The sequence below is a fragment of the Pelodiscus sinensis genome, chromosome 3 (assembly GCF_052426305.1).
Source record: "Pelodiscus sinensis isolate ZL-2025 chromosome 3, ASM5242630v1, whole genome shotgun sequence".
NCBI classification, from domain to species: domain Eukaryota; kingdom Metazoa; phylum Chordata; order Testudines; family Trionychidae; genus Pelodiscus; species Pelodiscus sinensis.
Genome location: NC_143054.1, coordinates 118,973,610 through 118,991,273, shown reverse-complemented (window position 1 = coordinate 118,991,273; position 17,664 = coordinate 118,973,610).

The window sequence follows — 17,664 nt, the reverse complement described above, 5'->3', positions numbered from 1 at the left end:
AACATGCAAGAAATTCCCCCCACATATCATAACTTTGCAATTAAAGACCACAATTCTGAAACTTTCTAGCATTCCAGGAATGCAAGGTTCAACTCTGCTCAGTTCTCAGACACTTTTGCAGCTCATAAAGAAGGAGCTGAGTTTAGCAATGGTAAGAATTGTAATTACTGTTTGCAGAATGGTAATTGCTGTTTTTAATAATTTAGCATGTTTATACTGTCTCAATGGGGGTGGGGGTAATTCCTTTCAGGAGTTGTTTTACCTCTTTAAAATATCTTCCCTTATGGCTTGCCCACATTTTGAGACTAAGGTGGTTTCCAAATGGGAAAAAAAAGCTCCCTAGTCCAGTGGAGGAGATCTGAAGAAAGGTTTCTGGCAATGGTTGCCCCCCTGCATTTGCTACATATTGTTGAATGAAGAAGTTAAATCAGCTGTGAAAGTGGACTGAGCATATTTGTGCTTCCAGTGAACCTTAAGAACCAGCAGAAGTTTTTGTTTTGACAGAAATTTGATGAAATATGCTTGGGAGGAAATTTGAATGGAAATTGACTAAATTCTCACTAGCATAGGAAGATTTCATGCTAAAGGAGATCTGAACAGGGAACCACCCCCACCTTACCACCCTCTGCCTCTAGTATAGCCTAAAAATCCTACCCCTGTGTCTTCCTAACAATGGTGAAATGGACAGAGAAAAAAAGGGAGGCACTGCAACGTCATTAGGTTTTCTGAAGATTCAGCTCAGCATCACAACCCTTCCCCTCAGACAACTAGAAAGAGACATTGCACTATTTTTATCCACCAGACCAGATCAGTAACCCCCCACTTTCTCCCAGCGTGTACAGGATTGCTCGTGTGAGGAGAAGGCACAAAACCATGGACAATGACAGTAAAGGCTTTATAATCTTCTAAAGGAATAATAAGACTGATGCAATTAACTTTTCTTTTGACAACCAACTGTAACTTTTCTACAACTTTCTGTTACCTGTCCCATCTGGGCTCCTTCTTCCCTTCCTCCCTCTCCAACACCCATGCCATGCCGCTCCAGTTTGTAAGATGAAGCACTGAAACTGTAATCAGACAAGGGGGAACATAGTGTTATAACTACCTTTTCCTTAGGCAACCAACTGTACAGTTTTAAACAGCGATGTTATGTTCTTTTCCCCAGCCAGAATCTCTCCAACCCTTCTCCTTTCTGGCCCAGGAGACCCTAGGACCATCTCTGGCTGGCTGCTCACTGAGAAATGCACAGAAACAAGGGCACATTGATTTTTCCTTTATAAAGCATTTGAAAAAAACTAGCTTTAGAAGCCATCTGCCTAATTGTGCTTCATCAGAAATCAATACGAACATTGATTTAGAACTCTGTCTCACCGGAGGACCATTTTGGGGTGGAGCAGGTCTGGGGAGGAGTGAGGAGAGAATGGTGAAGGAATTTGGTAAGGAGAGGGGACAGAAAAATGCGGTGTCCTCCACATCACATGCTATATTATCCAGGGACCAAGAGTCAGTGCACAGAGCTTCAAATGCCCTTGATCTTAGAATTGGGAATTTAGCACCAGAGCAAGGTGGAATAGTAGGGTACAATGTAATTTAACAGCTGGTTCTTGTCACAGCTGTAGTAGGGCTTGTGCAGCATTCTGCACCTCTACCTGTTCCTTGTCTTTGGGTTTTCTGGAGTGTCTGTCACACACTCCCTGCTGCCTCCTCATGGATGTCGTCTTGGACAATGGGACCAGTGGAACTGAAAAGGGGAACATGAGCCACTTCAGGTTCAATATGGGAATCTCCCCACAGCACCCGCTCAAGCAGAAGAGACAGGTGCCATGTGCCCTATCAGGCCCGTGGTTGGAGTCTCTGCCTTTCAAGTGCAGAAGCTTCAAGTGAGTGCTTCATGTGTCCACAGGACTGGGCCAGACTCTGCTCAATGCCAGCCCACTCCTGCGTCTATGAAAATTTCCTGGTACAGGTGAATATTCCTGCTAATGTCCACACATTGATCAACTCTTGGGTATCCTCAGCTGGCCAACCAGCTTCCCCCCTCCCCCCAGAGGTGGATCCCTTCTTACCTATAGACTGTAGCAAAATGCTGTTCCACTGAAGCAAAACAGTGCAACATGCCTCTACCAGTGCAACGGGAAGGGCCCTAGGCTGTGAAGGGTCAGGTAGTAAAGGGCTCAGTGTCTTGTGGGAGTGGAGGCCCTAATGAAACTTGAGTCCTCATACTTGCCTCTTATCCCTGGTGATACAGCAAACTGGAACAGGTACAGGGCCATGCCACAGCCTAAGGAATGACTCACTCGCAGCACTCTGGCATGCTTGTTTACTCACCTTGAGATAGGTTATGGACAATTGTGACACGTATCCATAATGGAAGCATACACAGTCACTAGTCTAGAGATAGAGGGCCAGCCTGTGTTTATAAAGGGCACCCTGTGTGAACTTGTATTTTGGCACTACTAGTCCCTGGAGGCTTCCCAGTCCCCACCCAGCCTCCCTGCCCTGCCATTACTTCTCACCCTCCAGCCCAACTTATCCCTATTATGTGCACTGCTTTGCATTATATCCTGCTTTATGCTATTCAGCAGTAATGCAAGGAACTTACAGTATTGTATCCTGTAGGACATTGGTTTTAGCCATTAACATGAGCCTTGAGGCCTATGAACATTGGCATGCCTAAACGTTAGTAACTCATAAGTCATGAGGAACTAGAAGTATGGTGTAAGGGAGAGTTTTGTCCCTATTATATCAGCTGCCCACAGAACATGAGCTGACACTTCTGGAAGGTTCTGGATGGAACATCCAACCACAAAAGTGCCATGGCAATGAATTGACGTATATGGTAACAGGATAAAATTATAAACATACTAACCTATACGAAAAGGACACCTTAGAGGGGGAGATAGGCAGAAAGGCAAACCCCCTATTGAATATGCATTAACATGGTACCATAATATAAAGGTGGCATCTCGGGTGAAGATATAGAGATGCTGGCAAGGGCCAGAATGACAGCCTCTGGTGAAGATGAGGAAAGTGACAGTAATGCGGCAGGTAATGGCTAACATTTTGGGTTGTTCTGCAAGGGATGTCCAAGTGTACTTTCCATATTATCTCTATCTACCTTGCTGAATTCGCATGTGTAACTTTACTAAATGTGTAAGTAAATTATTTATTGGTTAAGATAAAGGAGTTCCTCTAGTGTGACTGTTGTACCTGTGTACATTGGGGTTCCCAGCGATAGAATGATTGTAATAATAATTTAATTGGGCCTAATCTTGGCACAGGAACTTGTCAACCTTGAGTACCATGCCCTGAGCAGCAGATTGGTCTGCCCACCTCTAAGGCCAGTCTCATTTGCACTTATTCATGGAATGGTCAGTCAGTACTTTACCCCACTGGGTTTTATTTCAATCAATCCCAATACATGATTGCAAGCAGTTAGCGAGACAAAGTGGGTGAATTTCATTGGAACAACATCTGTTAATGAGAACGACATGGTTTCCACCCACACAATGCTGTTCTTCAGCACTGGGAAAAGTATGAGAAACTAGCACATCCTATTACATTTTCCCCAGGGAGCACCTTTGTCAGTGTCTTAGCTGAGCCTCATCAAAAGCCCACTGATGTTAGTAGAATGGTCTTGTGACTTTTGAACAGGCCTTACCCAGACCAGTAGTATGAGCTAAGACCTAATTTGCAGATTTGGCAAAGGGCCTTTCAAGAAAACATAAGACAGCACAAAATTCATACTTAAGCTTGAAGGTGCCAGAGAAATTAAAGTCAAGACTCCTTTTTATAAACACCACAAGCGAACATTCCTTTTATTATTTTTTAAAAAGCAGCGATAACATGACTGAGCTCTTGAACCCTCAGTAAAGCCCACCCTCCTGGATTAATCAATACAATTATTATAGCCTGGAATACTTATGACATTTTATTGAGTGCAAGCTTTCTGTGATTCAGGCCTTCTATTACAGGTCTATACACAGAATGTTAAAATAATTCAAAGTAAACTCAGATAGGAAAAACAAATATAATGGCAGAGGGAATACATTTTTAAAGCAATGATGTGATTTAAAAGCTTATGTCCCATTTTCAAGTCACATAGGGATTTAGGTGAATAAATCACTTTGAGACTTATTTGTGAATATGTATGATACAGTTTTTAATTACATTTACAGGATCACATACTTTTCTCCTTCAGGACCCCTGCCTCATCCACTGCCCAGAACAAATGGTGCTATTCAATTTTTGTTTGCACTCTTCATTCAATGTGTGATATTTATCATGCATTCCAGACTAGGCATGGCCAATAAGCAGCCCATGGACCCGATGCGGTTCACTGGGGTTAGCTGCTGGCCGGCCACCAGACACTTTATTCACCTGAGCCTCCACAAATATGGCTATTCATAGCTCCCAGTAGCCGCAGTTTACCATTCCCAGCCACTATGTGCTGTGGGAAGTGGCAGCCCAGCCACTTCCTGCAGCTCCCATTGGCCAGGAATGCTGAGCAGCCATGGCTGTGGACATTCGGGTAAATAAAGCATCTGGCAGCCCGCCATCAGTTAACCCTGGAGAACTGCAGCCATCCCTTGGGGCACTTATTGCTCACCACTGTTCAGAACCTGCACTGGATACAAAATTATTTATTTCCTCCTGAGCGTTTCCATGGTGGTGTCCTCCTAGTATTTCAGAGCTTCACAAACACTAATTAATTTATCTTCACAACACCCCTGTGAGATTGTGTTTTTACTATCACCATTTTGCTGATGAGGAGCTGAGGCCCAGAGAGTTTAGAGCCCACACTATCAGATGTGGCTACTAATTTGGGGAACTCAAACCGAGACACCTGAGGCTTGATTTTTCAGTGAGCTTGGCATTTACACAACATGTTCAAACCACAGCACCCATTGACTTCAGCTGCAGCTGTAAGTGTGCAGCACTTCTGCAAAGATGGCCAGGGTTGTCTCATATTAGGCACCCAGAAAATGAATACACATGGTTTAAAAGACTTACTTGCCTTGCGTGACGTAAGAACTCAGTGGCAGAGTCAGGAATAGAATCCACTTCTCCAGGGTAGCACTTCACTGCTTTAGCCAGGAGACCATTGTTTCTCAGACTGTAATCCCCTGCCTCAGACCCTACACACCTTCCAAATTCCAAAGAAACTCTGGGATGCTGTTCAGTGAGTTTAAGAACAGCTCTCTTAAAGCGGCAGAATAGTTAAACAAAGCCATAGTGCACAGAACAGAATGTTGATCAGAGCAATGGAGAACCTAATTCCTGTCTGCTTTAGGGGCCTCTGAACCAGTTGAACAGTTTCCCAGGGATCCTGGTCTCTGACAACTCAACTGTACTGATGATCCCAACCAGCATGAAATTGTTCAGTTTCACAGCTGTTCTGATCTTTGGCAAAGGAGCCATTACTATTTTGGCAGATTTTTCTCTGGCCTAACACAAACTCCATTTGACTAACCTACCTCCTGTAAATGTGGGATTATTTAAGTAAGGGGTTCCCAAGTCTGAGCTCCTCTCTGTGAGCTGGGAACAGAGAGACTCTGATACTTGGGGTGGTTTCAGAAAACCATTCTCTAGCTTCTCATGTTGGCCAGGATAGAGACGACCCTGCCCCTTTCCTGTCTCCCACCCATGCACACTTACTTAAGCAAAGCCTCCTCTATTCCCTATGTGGTCTCCAGCAGTGTGCAAGAAGCTCCAGTCTCACCCGTCTCCCTAATTCCGATGCTTTTAGGGGAAAAGAGACGTTCAGATAATGTGGGGAGATGAGGCGAGGGGGCATCAGATCTGTACAGTAGAGAATGTGAACTGGGGCCTCAGCTCAGTCCCTCTCCCAACAGCCGGACCCTCCCATACATTTTTGTCCCTTGTAATGGATCTGCTAAGCAGAGCTATATACTGTGTTTGCTTGCCATGCAGATGCTTCTTCCTAAAATAACTCAGTCATTTCCTGGTTCAGGACCCTTCTTTGGCTTGTCGAGGAAAAGACAGAGAGCTGCAGAGAAGGCAGATGCAGCGAGAAATACCAGCAATGGTAGGCAGAGTTACACATGGAATAGGCTGTGACCACCCCAATTACAGGTGAACAGCAGTGGCTGCAAAGGGAGCCCCCCCTCCCCCCCCACTCATGAGATAGTCTGACTGAGCCTGGAAACCAACACGCACCTATTTGCTACAATAGAGATTGGACTGTACAGCGAGCCTTGACCCTTGATTGGATTGGGACCCACACTGGAATTCCTCCACACAGCTAATCCCAGGCCTGGCCTTAGGGCAAAGCGAGCAAGGCAGTTGCCTGGCGCCCCATACCTTCAGGGCCCCGTGCCACCCAGCTTCTTGCTCACTGCCCTGGCTGGGAGCCACTGAGCCACACTGTGCAGCCAACCAACATGCCGCCTTGGCCCCGAAAACTCTTTGGCCGCACCTAGCTATTCCTCACCTGAACAATAACTGTTTAAACCTCTGCACCCAGGGTATATGCAGCTTTTCCCTTTTCTGCTAGCCCTAATAAAATACCCTTTCAGTGTATCATATATCTTAGTACAGGCAGTCCCCGGGTTACGTACAAGATAGGGACTGTAGGTTTGTTCTTAAGTTGAATCTGTATGTAAGTCAGAACTGGCGGTCAGTTTCAGCAGTGTCTGAATCTGGACGCCAGTTCCGACTTACACACTGCTGAAACTGACCGCCAGTTCTGACTTACATACAGAATCAACTTAAGAACCCCAGGCGTCCCCAAGTCAGCTGCTGCTGAAACTGATCAGCAGCTGATTCCAGGAAGCCCGGGGCAGAGCAACTCTGCCTGGGGCTTCCTGTAGTCAGCGCTGGTCAGTTTCAGCAGAAGCTGACTTGGGGACGCCTGGGTCAGAGCAGCTGGGGTGCTGCTGGGTTGCTCTAGTAGCGCCGCTCCTGGGTGCTACTGGACCAACCTAGCAGCACCCCATCTGCTCTGCCCCAGGCGTCCTGATTCAGCCGCTGCTGAAACTGACCAGCAGCGGCTGAATCAGGACCTGGGGCAGAGCAGCTGGGGTGCTGCCGGGTTGGTCCAGTAGTGCCCAGAGCGGGCGCTGCAGGACCAATCGGCAGCGCCCCAGCTGCTCTGCCCCAGAGTCCAAAACAAAAGCCTGGTCTGCTGGGGGGGGGGAGCACACTAGCTGCCCCCCCCCCTCCCCAGCAGACCAGGGACACGGGGAGCAGAGCCTCTGAGGCTTTGCTCTGGCAAAGCCTCAGAGGCGAGGGACCCCGCCGCGGCTGCGGCTTCAGTCCGGGAGCCTGTGGTCTGCTGGGGACGGTCCCCAGCAGACCACAGGCACCCAGATTGAAGCGGCAGCAGCGGCGGTTCCCCGCGCCTCTGAGGCTTTGCTCTGGCAAAGCCTCAGAAGCGCGGGAACCCGCCCGGTGCCCCTGGTCTGCTGGAGACGGTCTCCAGCAGACCAGGGGCACCGGAGCAGCTTACCAACGGGGCTTTCTCGCCCCGACTTCCGGGGCGAGAAAGCCCCGTTCGTAAGTGCGGATCTGACGTAAGTCGGATCCGCGTAAGTCGGGGACTGCCTGTAGTTATTGAGACCCATCAGGGCTAGCACCTACAAGGTTTAGCTGCTGGGTTTCCTTGCTCCCAAAGAGCAGTACATGTGACACACTACTGCTACTGGCCAGTCCACTAAAGCAGTGCTTCTCGACCAGGGCTATGTGTACTACCCCTGGGAGTACGCAGCGGTCTTCAAGGGCACACATCAAGGTATCTAGATATTTGCCTGGTTTTACAAGAGGTTACAGAAAAAGCAGTAGTGAAGTCAGTACAAACTAAAATGTCATACATTGACTTGTTTACACTGCTATGTATACTATACACTGAAATGCAACCACACTATTTATCTTCCAGTGGATTTATTCTATAATTATCTGGTAAAAATGAGAAAGTACGTGATTTTTCAGTTATAGTGTGCTGTGACACTTTCATATGTCTATGTCTGAGTTTGTAAGCAAGTAATTTTTAAGTGAGGTGAATCTTGTACACCAGACATATCACACTCCTATAAGGGGTACCATGGTCTGCAAAGGTTGAGAACCACAGCACTAAAAAAATGAAGGCAAGAATCAGTAAAACGAGTGAAATATTGTTCCATGTGTCTAATATTTGGAAGGGGAAGAAGATATAGCTACACACTAACATGAGGTTGTATAGCACTATTGTCCTTCCCACTTTTTTGACTATGCGGCTCCAAAATGCAGCAGGAAGCTGAGTGCATTCTACCAGCATTGGTTAAGAAGACTATTCAGAATTTCTTGGAGAAATCATGTAAGCAATATGGAGAAGCTGTACCACACAGATCACAAGACAGAGTGGCCCATATTAGACAGATGACGATGGTAGTTTGGCCATGATGTCAGATCACCTCTTGTGACAAAAGTATCAGGTACATTGTAGACTGGATTTCATCTAGAGGGAAGAGAAGATGTGGAGGCCAAAAATATGACCTATCATAAGACAACTCAAGAGGATGCTGACATCCTGGAGACAACTCCTGATGGAATCCAGCATCTTGCTCTGGATAGATAGTAGTGGACAAAATGTGTAGCCTCACACGCTCCCCAGGCCCAAGAGAGTCTACGTTTGCGAGCCCTGAGCAGAAATGACACTGGGAGAGCTGCAGGAGTCCAGCAGTTGATTCAAAGGGGAAAGGTAGCAGTAGTGGTGCTGCCATAACTGCTGTGCGTGCAAGTTGGTGGAAGCATCCCAAGTGGAAGGCTGAGCCCATCAGCAGGCTGTCTGGTGCAGGTTTCCACTTCCCCTTTTAGGTCCCTTGTGTGGCGTGGGTATTACAGCTCTCTGGGCCCACACACAACAGGGTGCTGGGGGTGCTTCAGTTCTATGCCCTCACACCTCTCACATCCACCCCCTCTCACGTCTGTCCTCCCCTTCAAAAAATGTACCATTGCCTGCATTCTAGTCCCTGAACTGTTTCCCCAACCTCTCCCTAGTTCCTCAACCTGCAGGCCCAAGTCCAACACCTGTCTGAGGGGCACAAGGCTGAGAGGGTGAACTGAACTAGGCTGGATAAGCAGAAAGACAAGAGCCATGATTCAGGGACAGTGGAAGTGGCGAACAAGCAGCCAGTGCATTGAGTTGCTACGGAAATCATTTTCAAGAAGCCAGAGGCAGGGGAAAGCTGGGCTGTGGGTACATGATGATGCTGAGAATTTTTTTTTTTTAAACCCAAGGAAATTAAATGTCCTCCATCTTCATTAACACAGTGGTAACATTGCCCTTTCATGCCCTTTGCCCTTCCAGAACATCAACTTCAGTGCTGCACAAACCTCTGAAAACCAGGCAGTGTTAAGGTAACACAAACATAAGGTCTCAAAAATAAGAACTATAGAGAGCATTTAGGTACTCATGACACAACCATAATGCTGCCCTTTATTGGGCGTGATGCGCCAGCACATTGATAACACACTCACATAATAACACAAACACACTGCCATTGCAGCTGCCACCAAACACTCTGAAAACAGAGCATGTGAGGCCTGTCGGAGTTGTAAGCCTAACAGCTTTTCTGTGCTGAGGCCACACTGGATCCTGGAGAACAAACAGGAGCTCCCCTCACCTAGAACACACCCAGACAGAGCCTACTCCACACAAATCCACTCTAAATATGTACCATTCCCTTCATCCTTTTCCTGAGGAGTCCTTGTACCACATTGCCTTCACTTGTCCTTCATCAAGCCCTGGAACATGCCTTTACGTTGTCGATAATCCCTGTGCCTGCTAATGATGCAGTCTGCAGAAGTCAGGGCTGAAAGAAGGCATATTTGATCCTTTGATGCACACATGCACCTCTCCTTATGTCACAGTATTTTATGCCAGCTAATCCCTCCACCATGCAAAACAGCTATTCGTAGCACACGGAAAGCAGTACATACAGAACAATGCTGGAATTGAAATCTGTGGCTTGCAGCACCAACAATGGCACATTCTCTTGGAGCTTTCTCATAGGCTACTTAATTTGCCCTCCATCTTTATTGAATCATCCTTAGTGATTAGTGTCAGCACTAGGAAACAAAGTTCACAAGGGCTAGCACGTACCTTACCTTTGTATGGCTGAGTTTTCAGCTAGATAAATAAGTGTTACCATAACTCCTTGTCTCCTTTCAGATATTTGAGTATCGCTGACATCGATGTTCTAGAAGGGCATGAGGCACCACTGAGCAACCTTAAAGATACCTTAACGAGGTACTTAAATATATAGGAATACATGTACAGCAGTGTTATCTGCTGTCAAGAGACTCACAATATTGATGGTTTTCTTAAAGTTGCAGCATTTTGAGGCCTGTGACTATGTGAGCATCTCAGCTTTGCAGAAAAAAAGTCTTGAAAAACATGAATCATAAAGGATCAAAAACTGAAGGCAACTAAAAAGGCAACCCAAATATATACGTGGGGGAGAGCATTAAGCAGGCAATAGTAACCAGTGTGCAGCCCTCTGCCCGTTCCCAGTGAGTTCCCTTGGGGGTTGGGGCAAGCTAGTGTGAGCCATTCTTATGGTGAAGATTATTTCCTGCGCCAGTGCTGCCTCCCTTGGGGCCTTTATGCTACTGAAGGCAAAAAATATATGTGTGTGTGTGTGTGTGTGTATACACACACACACACGTGCACACACATGCACACACACATATTTGAGGGTATTTTTAGTTGCTTTCTCTTTTTTGATCCTTTATCTATAAGCTGTCACCCCACGTTGTAATTTTTCAGCAGTCACACAGTTACACAATTACAGGTTGCACCCCTAAAATCCCTGGGATTCTCTGGTCTGGCAACATCCATGGTCCTGCATGATCACAAATGTTCCAGGATGAGAAAGTCCTGGAGCTACAAGACAGTGGGGGCCTGGCCAGTGCGCGGCTCATCTGGGCTGCAAGGGGAGACAGGGAGCTGGTGTGTGGCTGAGCTGGGCTGCTGGAGCCCACATGTGACTCGGTTGTGCTGGGGGAGGGAAGGCACCAGGAGCAGGCACGCAGCTCAGCTGGACTGGGGAGGGACCGTGAGCTAGTGCAGAGCTCAGCTGCACTGTAGGTGGAGCCAGGAAGTCACCAGGGGAGGGCGGGACTGAAATGACCTCCCCTGTTCTGGAAAAATCCCTTATCCAGGACCAGTCAAGTCCCAAGGGTGCCAGACCAGGGAGGTCCAACTCGTACCCACTTTTGTCATCCCTAAAGGAGGGGCTTTAATTTGTGCTCTGCTTGCAGCGACCTCTGAACCATTAGGCAGGTGAAAGTAACCATTGTGGAGCCTGCTGCCCCTTCTCAGCCCTTGGGGGAGTGAGAGTGAGCTAGTATTGAGCCATTCTTATGGTAGAAACTATTCCCAGGGCCACTGCTGCCTCCCTCAGAGCCCTTACGCTGCTGAAGGCAAAGGTGAGAGGCAAATTATAATAATGAGTTGGACTCATTATGTCTGACATATGAAGCTCTCTCTAACAGTCAAGAAGCAAGTATAAAACAGCTAGTTTTATATTTTAATGACAGACCAATCAATTAGTTCCAAACATTTCAGTCATTACATTGCATGGCACTATACACATTGTGACATGGCTTTCTGATACATCCATTACGCTGCTGCTATGAGCTAGCTTCACACAGGAGCTTGGGCACAGTGGCACTGAGCATCACCACACCTAGCTTTTAGCCATCTATAAAAACCTATAGCCTAAGGTAAGCATCTAGGCTTCTCCACAGTGAACTGAGAGAGGCAGGCCCTTGAGCATGGAAGTCCCTAAAGCAGCACCAGAGGTAGTGTCTCACCTAAGCAAGTCAATGGGAGAGGCCAGCCCAAGATGTGTGCGCTAAACCCTATCCCACTCTTGGAGATGGGACCCTAAGTCCAAGCTGCCTGGGATTCTTGGGTACAGATTCCCTCTTGGAAGTAGCGAGGTCATTGCGGGAACGGGCCCGACTTCAAACTTTTAGCCCCATCTCTAGCATAACTACCTGGGAAGTGGGAGACACCCAATTCAAGTCCACTTGAGGTGGTATGTCTACACTACAGTGCTATTTCGAATTAACTTAATTTGAAATAGTTAATTTGAATTACGCTAATTCAAAATAACGCATCTATACACAAAAACTATTTTGAAATAGCATTTTGCTATTTCAAAATAGCACGTCCACACTGAGTGGACCCTGAACCGAAGTTAAGGCTGGCCGGAACCAGTGCCGGCAGGGCATCAGGTTGGGACTTAGTGTGTGGGGCTGCTGCCTGAGGCTAACTGAGTTCCATGCTTAAAAGGACCCCCCTCCCCCAGACAGATAGTTCTCAGGGTTCCCCGCTTGCTTGTCTACCTCGATGAGGGACAGCAAAGCAGTCGTGTCTTGGAGTGCCCTGAGTGCCTGCACTCGGGACACCACAGCACTCAGCCACATGGAGCCAGAGCTGCCCCTGGGCATGCCGGTGCATCTCATGGGGTCGTTGCCATCGGCCCGGCTGTATTTGCTGCAGGCTGCCATCCGAGGACTCCATCAGGGGCTGTCAGGATCCAGGAGGCCCTGAGGGAGAGCGTCCACCCCAAGAAGCTCTCAGAGCCTCCCCGATCCTTCCCACCAGAAGCTCGTGCCCCATTCCTCCCTCACATCTTTCCACTTACCCCTTCCTAGCCCCCCTTCCTGATGTCAAACAAAAGACACGTATGTTCAAAAATAGAAACTGGGTTCATTGAACAAAACTGGGGGGGGGGGGATGAACCTCTGGGGAGACTGGGAAAAGGAGGTGGGAGAGGGGAAGAGGGGGTGGAAATGGGGAAGGGGAAACCTGGGAGGAGGGAGCTGGAAGGGAGAAGCAAGGGAAAGAAGGGGGAGGGGAAACTCAGGGCCCAGGGTTGGGGGTCTCACCGGACCAACCTGACTTTCATGCAAACCTGCTCCTGGGTTCGCATGTGGCCTTTGGTGGCCAGGCTGGCAGCTATCCTGCCACAGACATCCGCATTCCTCCATCTAGGGCTGAGATCATGGAAGTTGGGGGCATCCCCACCCAAACCTGAATAAGGTCCATGATCTCCACCCTGGACCAGGAAGGCACCCGGGAGCTGGCAGATTGCTCCTGGGGAGTGGTGGAGGGCTGGCTTCCAGTGGCTTGCTGGCTCATGTTTTGGGGCCACAGGATCAGGGGCCCCGGTGGCCACTGCTGGCTCTGGGCTGGCAGGCTTGGAACTGGCACAGGCACTGTGACCAGGGTTTACCCCTTTAATGGCTCTGGGGCTGGGGGGAGAGGAGAGTAAGCTTTCCTGGTTGTGCCCAGAGTGGCCACCAGGGCTCCCTGAGAAGGGCTGGAGGCCCCCTATTTCGAATTAAGTGTCTACACAGCACTTAATTCGAAATAGCTATTTCGAATTTGGTATTACTCCTCATAGAATGAGGTTTACCAAATTCAAAATAAGGACTCCACTATTTCGAATTTATTTTGAAATAGCGGTTTGCCTGTGTAGACGCTATTAAAGTTAATTCAAAATAACGGCTGTTATTTCATAGAATCATAGAATAATAGGACTGGAAGGGACCTCGAGAGGTCATCGAGTCCAGCCCCCCGCCCTCAAGGCAGGATCAAGCTCCATCTACACCATCCCTGACAGATGTCTATCTAACCTGTTCTTAAATAATTTCGAATTAACTTTGTAGTGTAGACATACCCAGGGAGAAGAGAGATTTGAACTAGTACCTGTCTCATCTTAGGTTAGTACTATAACCACTGGGTTGTGGACTATCAGGGGCGGGGGCGGCCCTAGACTAGCTGCCAGCAACTGGAGCCCTAGGCGAACCATTCAATTGATGCCCCCACCTCCAAACCCCTCAGTGATATTGCGCCACCATTTGGCGCCCCATTTAACTTGGCGCCCTAAGTGACCGCCGAGTTCACCTATATGGATGGGCTGCCCCAATCAGGGGGAGCACAGTGTCTCCTGTTTAAGCTGTTCCACATGGATTAAATACTTTAAAAAAAAAAGTAGTAATTCAAGCATGTAAACTGGTGCAAGAGGCAGCTGCGTCTGAGCCAAGTATGCTAACCAATAGATCACAGGGTCATTCCCTTGCTTTTTCACACTGTGCTTTCTGTCAACAGGCAAGACTGAGAAAGCCTCACATGAGCATATATACCAGAGCCTTGTGGTTAGGGGATTCTCTTGAGTTAGGGGTCTCAGAGGTATAGCTGTGTTAGTCTGTAACTTTAAAAACAACAAGTAGTCCTGGGGCGTGATTCTGGAATTTAGACCCCTAAAGTGGCAGTTAAGTTGGGTGCAGAAGTCTTCTTGAGAAGGTAGCCCCTATAAGACTATACAGAAATATGAGAAAAGCTGTCTCTGTGGCAAATCACTTACTCATGTACTTAAAGTTACATACCTGTTTGAGTACTGCTGAAGAGGAATGGGACTGCTCGCATCCATTAAGTTAAACACCTGCGTACATTATAAGGACTTAAAGATCCACTCATGCTTTGTTGTGACCATAATTATGGTTGCCATATGACTTCTGCTTACATGTTCTTAGGTATCTGAGACTGTGCGAACTGATACAGTATGTAAAAGCAGAATTGATTTCCAAAAGTAGTGAAAAACAGCTCAGAATTCACTGTATATTTATACTAATAATCACAGCTGTTATTTGGGAAAAGAAAGCACCCTTTACTCAGTGCAAACATACGTGTTTGTGTTGCAATGTCTGTGCATTAATTTAGACCGTGGAGCAAACCATTATTTCCCAACCAACAAATTCATGCCAGCATTTCCTGGTGGGAACAGGGGCTAGGTCTCAGATCAGCCTCTCCAGCCAGCGAAAGAAGCCAAAAAACAACCTTGACATCTCCCTCCCAGGAGAGCTGTTTTCATGTATTGCCATCCTTATGTGTATAAAGACTTCAGTGCATAACCCTCCTGCTTCACCAAAATGATAGTAAAACAAACACTCACTTTTTCCAGTGACAATAGCAGTAAAACACATTGTCATCTAGTTTAAAATCATTCCTTTAGTTGGGCATATTGTGCTGAGTGTTTATTTATGGCGATCTAACACAGTCTCAGGAACTCTTTTTACCCTTATTCAATAACTAATTATGATTGCCATCTATGACAGTCATTATAGCTATAGAGGAACTAAAGATTCACCAACCTTTCACTTTAACTGTTCCAAATTATGGATCCTTAAGCATGCACCTTTTTTTATGAGACAACTGTTGAAAAAGAGAGCCAAAAAGACCAGCACTGTTTGCTACCCCTCTCTGTTAATACACGAGGTCTCTGCCATCAGACAAATGAGCCATTTAGTGATGTTTTAACTCTAGAGCTTAGGGAACAGCCCTGAGCGAATGAGACAAATCTGGTGATCTGCAGCTGAGAAAGTTGGAGCACTTCAACCACATGAGGGCGCCTCTGGACCCAAGTCTGAAGAAATGCTGTTGCTTACACAGTTCACTAAGAGAAGCAGCAGCAGGCAAGATGAATGCTCCCAAATTCTGCAGTGGTTACTACGCAGCTAAGTTGCTGCCTGGAAGGCAGTTTTTTGGCATTTAGTGGTGCCCTATGACACCTAAATTATCATAAGGTCAGAGAATTCATTGAACTCTCACAGCACGTATGCACTTTTAGATTCATTTGTGGCTATTCAGACCAAGCCTTTAAAAAAAAAAAAAAAAAACCTACTGTCGGCTGTAGGTAAAATGATAATGCAAGGACCACCAATAGAATCCGAAGTTGTGTTAATAAGCTGCCGTGCTACTGTATCAGAATCAGACAGCCGATTGCTCCAAACAAGCAGTTTGCTGTGCCAGCTAAAGAGCAGCTCTGAGAAGTTAATAGAAGCCAAGCTGCAAGCTGTCGTCTACCCTGCCATTTTTCTGATGGCTTCCCGCTGTTGCTGTCGCACAGGCGTGGCTATGCCCGTGCAAGCCATGGTGGGAGCCACTGAGGGTCCAACAGCCACCTATGGATGAATTTTCTGGATAGGAATATATGACATGGTTGTGAACAACCTTGTGGCAGCCTTGTCTACGCTGGTGCTGCCAGTGCTAGTGTAGCCGGGGGGCGGCAGTAGAATCATGGCAGTGCAGACAAGACCTGAGGGGATTTAAATAAGCTGATGCTTGAAGGTCATGATGTAGCCTGGATGTTTTTACAGGAACCCTTGGTAGCTGGCAGGAGCGTCATCTCAATTCTGCTCCTGGGAGAGGGCCAAGATTCCAGTCTCCGGACTGCTACTGCAGGGCAGAGGAGAAGAGGACTATAAAGGGAACATGGGGTAGAGATCGCTTTCCTCTGAGACAAGGGCCAACAGCTGTCACTGTGAAGGTGGAGATACGCAGATGAAAAACCGAATTGAGTCTCTTCCCAGAGCAGGAGGAGCAGAGTCAAAACAAGGCAACTCTCCTTTAAAACGACCCCAACACCACACACACATACACCATAATTCATGCTACATCAAAGCAGTGATTACCACAGCTTCCTGGCTGTCTATTTCTGTTTATTTATGGTGCATTACACATCTTAATGCTATTCTCATGCCATGGTTCAGCTGCCACTGTTCTGTATTCAGGAGGCAAATAAATGCATGGCTGGGATGTATCATGTGTTGTTCCCTGAGAATAAAAGGCAGTGAAAGCACATCCCCTTTCAGGGAGCAACAGGTTAGGGCTGTTAATAGCACCTCCCATAACTGCTTCCATCCCCTTGACTAGAGATGGGGGAGAGGCCACAGAGCTGTCCTCCCTCCCCCCAAGCTGACTTCTTAAGCTTGGCTGGATTCATAAGAATTGTTACATCATCTTTCTGCTCTGTAATTGTTTCAAACCATAGTGAGCTGCAGGGTGGTTTTTTACATCAGTCTCAGAAAAGCACTAAACTTACTTGCCTGTGAGCCCTGCTTTAAACTGACTTTGAATTCCTGTCGTCAGCTCAGAGGTAAAAACTGCCCACTGCAAAATTACCCACTATACCACATGGGCCCAGTCACCTTCTATACAGCAAGAGCAATGATGATTTGTAAGTAAATGCAGTGGCTAGGCCAAATCAAAGAGAGAAGATTTATTTTGCCTTGCTATAAAACATCCCAACCCTCCCCCCTAAGCCTGACTTCTCATTACCATTACTCTTCTTGTGAAATGAAAGTCATTTTGTTTATGCCATGGGAAAAATATATAATCTCTTTAAGTACATAGACAATATCAACATAAAACCAATACCATGGAAAAAGGAAAGTGATACAGAACAGGCAAAGGAAACAGAAGCTATTGTACGTGCAACCCTGCTGTGAGTGACACACACGATGTTGCTGAACACATACTGCTATAGCCTGGTGAGTAGGAGTGATGCTTTTCAAAGGCTCTTTTTACGTACCTTAGTATTCTACCCCTCTTTATGGCAGTGCTGATTGCACCATTAGCTCATCAGAGCTTCTGTTTGAAGCCCTCTTTCTGCAGTCAATTTCTCTGTATGCGAATGGTGCAAGATTGATAGCTGTGTAGCCTGACATCCTCAATCCATAGGGCAGGTATGGCAGAGGCATAGATGAGGGAAATAAGGGTGCTGGGGATGCAACCATATCCCCTGGCTTCAAGTGGTTTCCATTATTTACAGTTTGGTTCTCAGATATAACAATTGTTCCAGCAGTCCT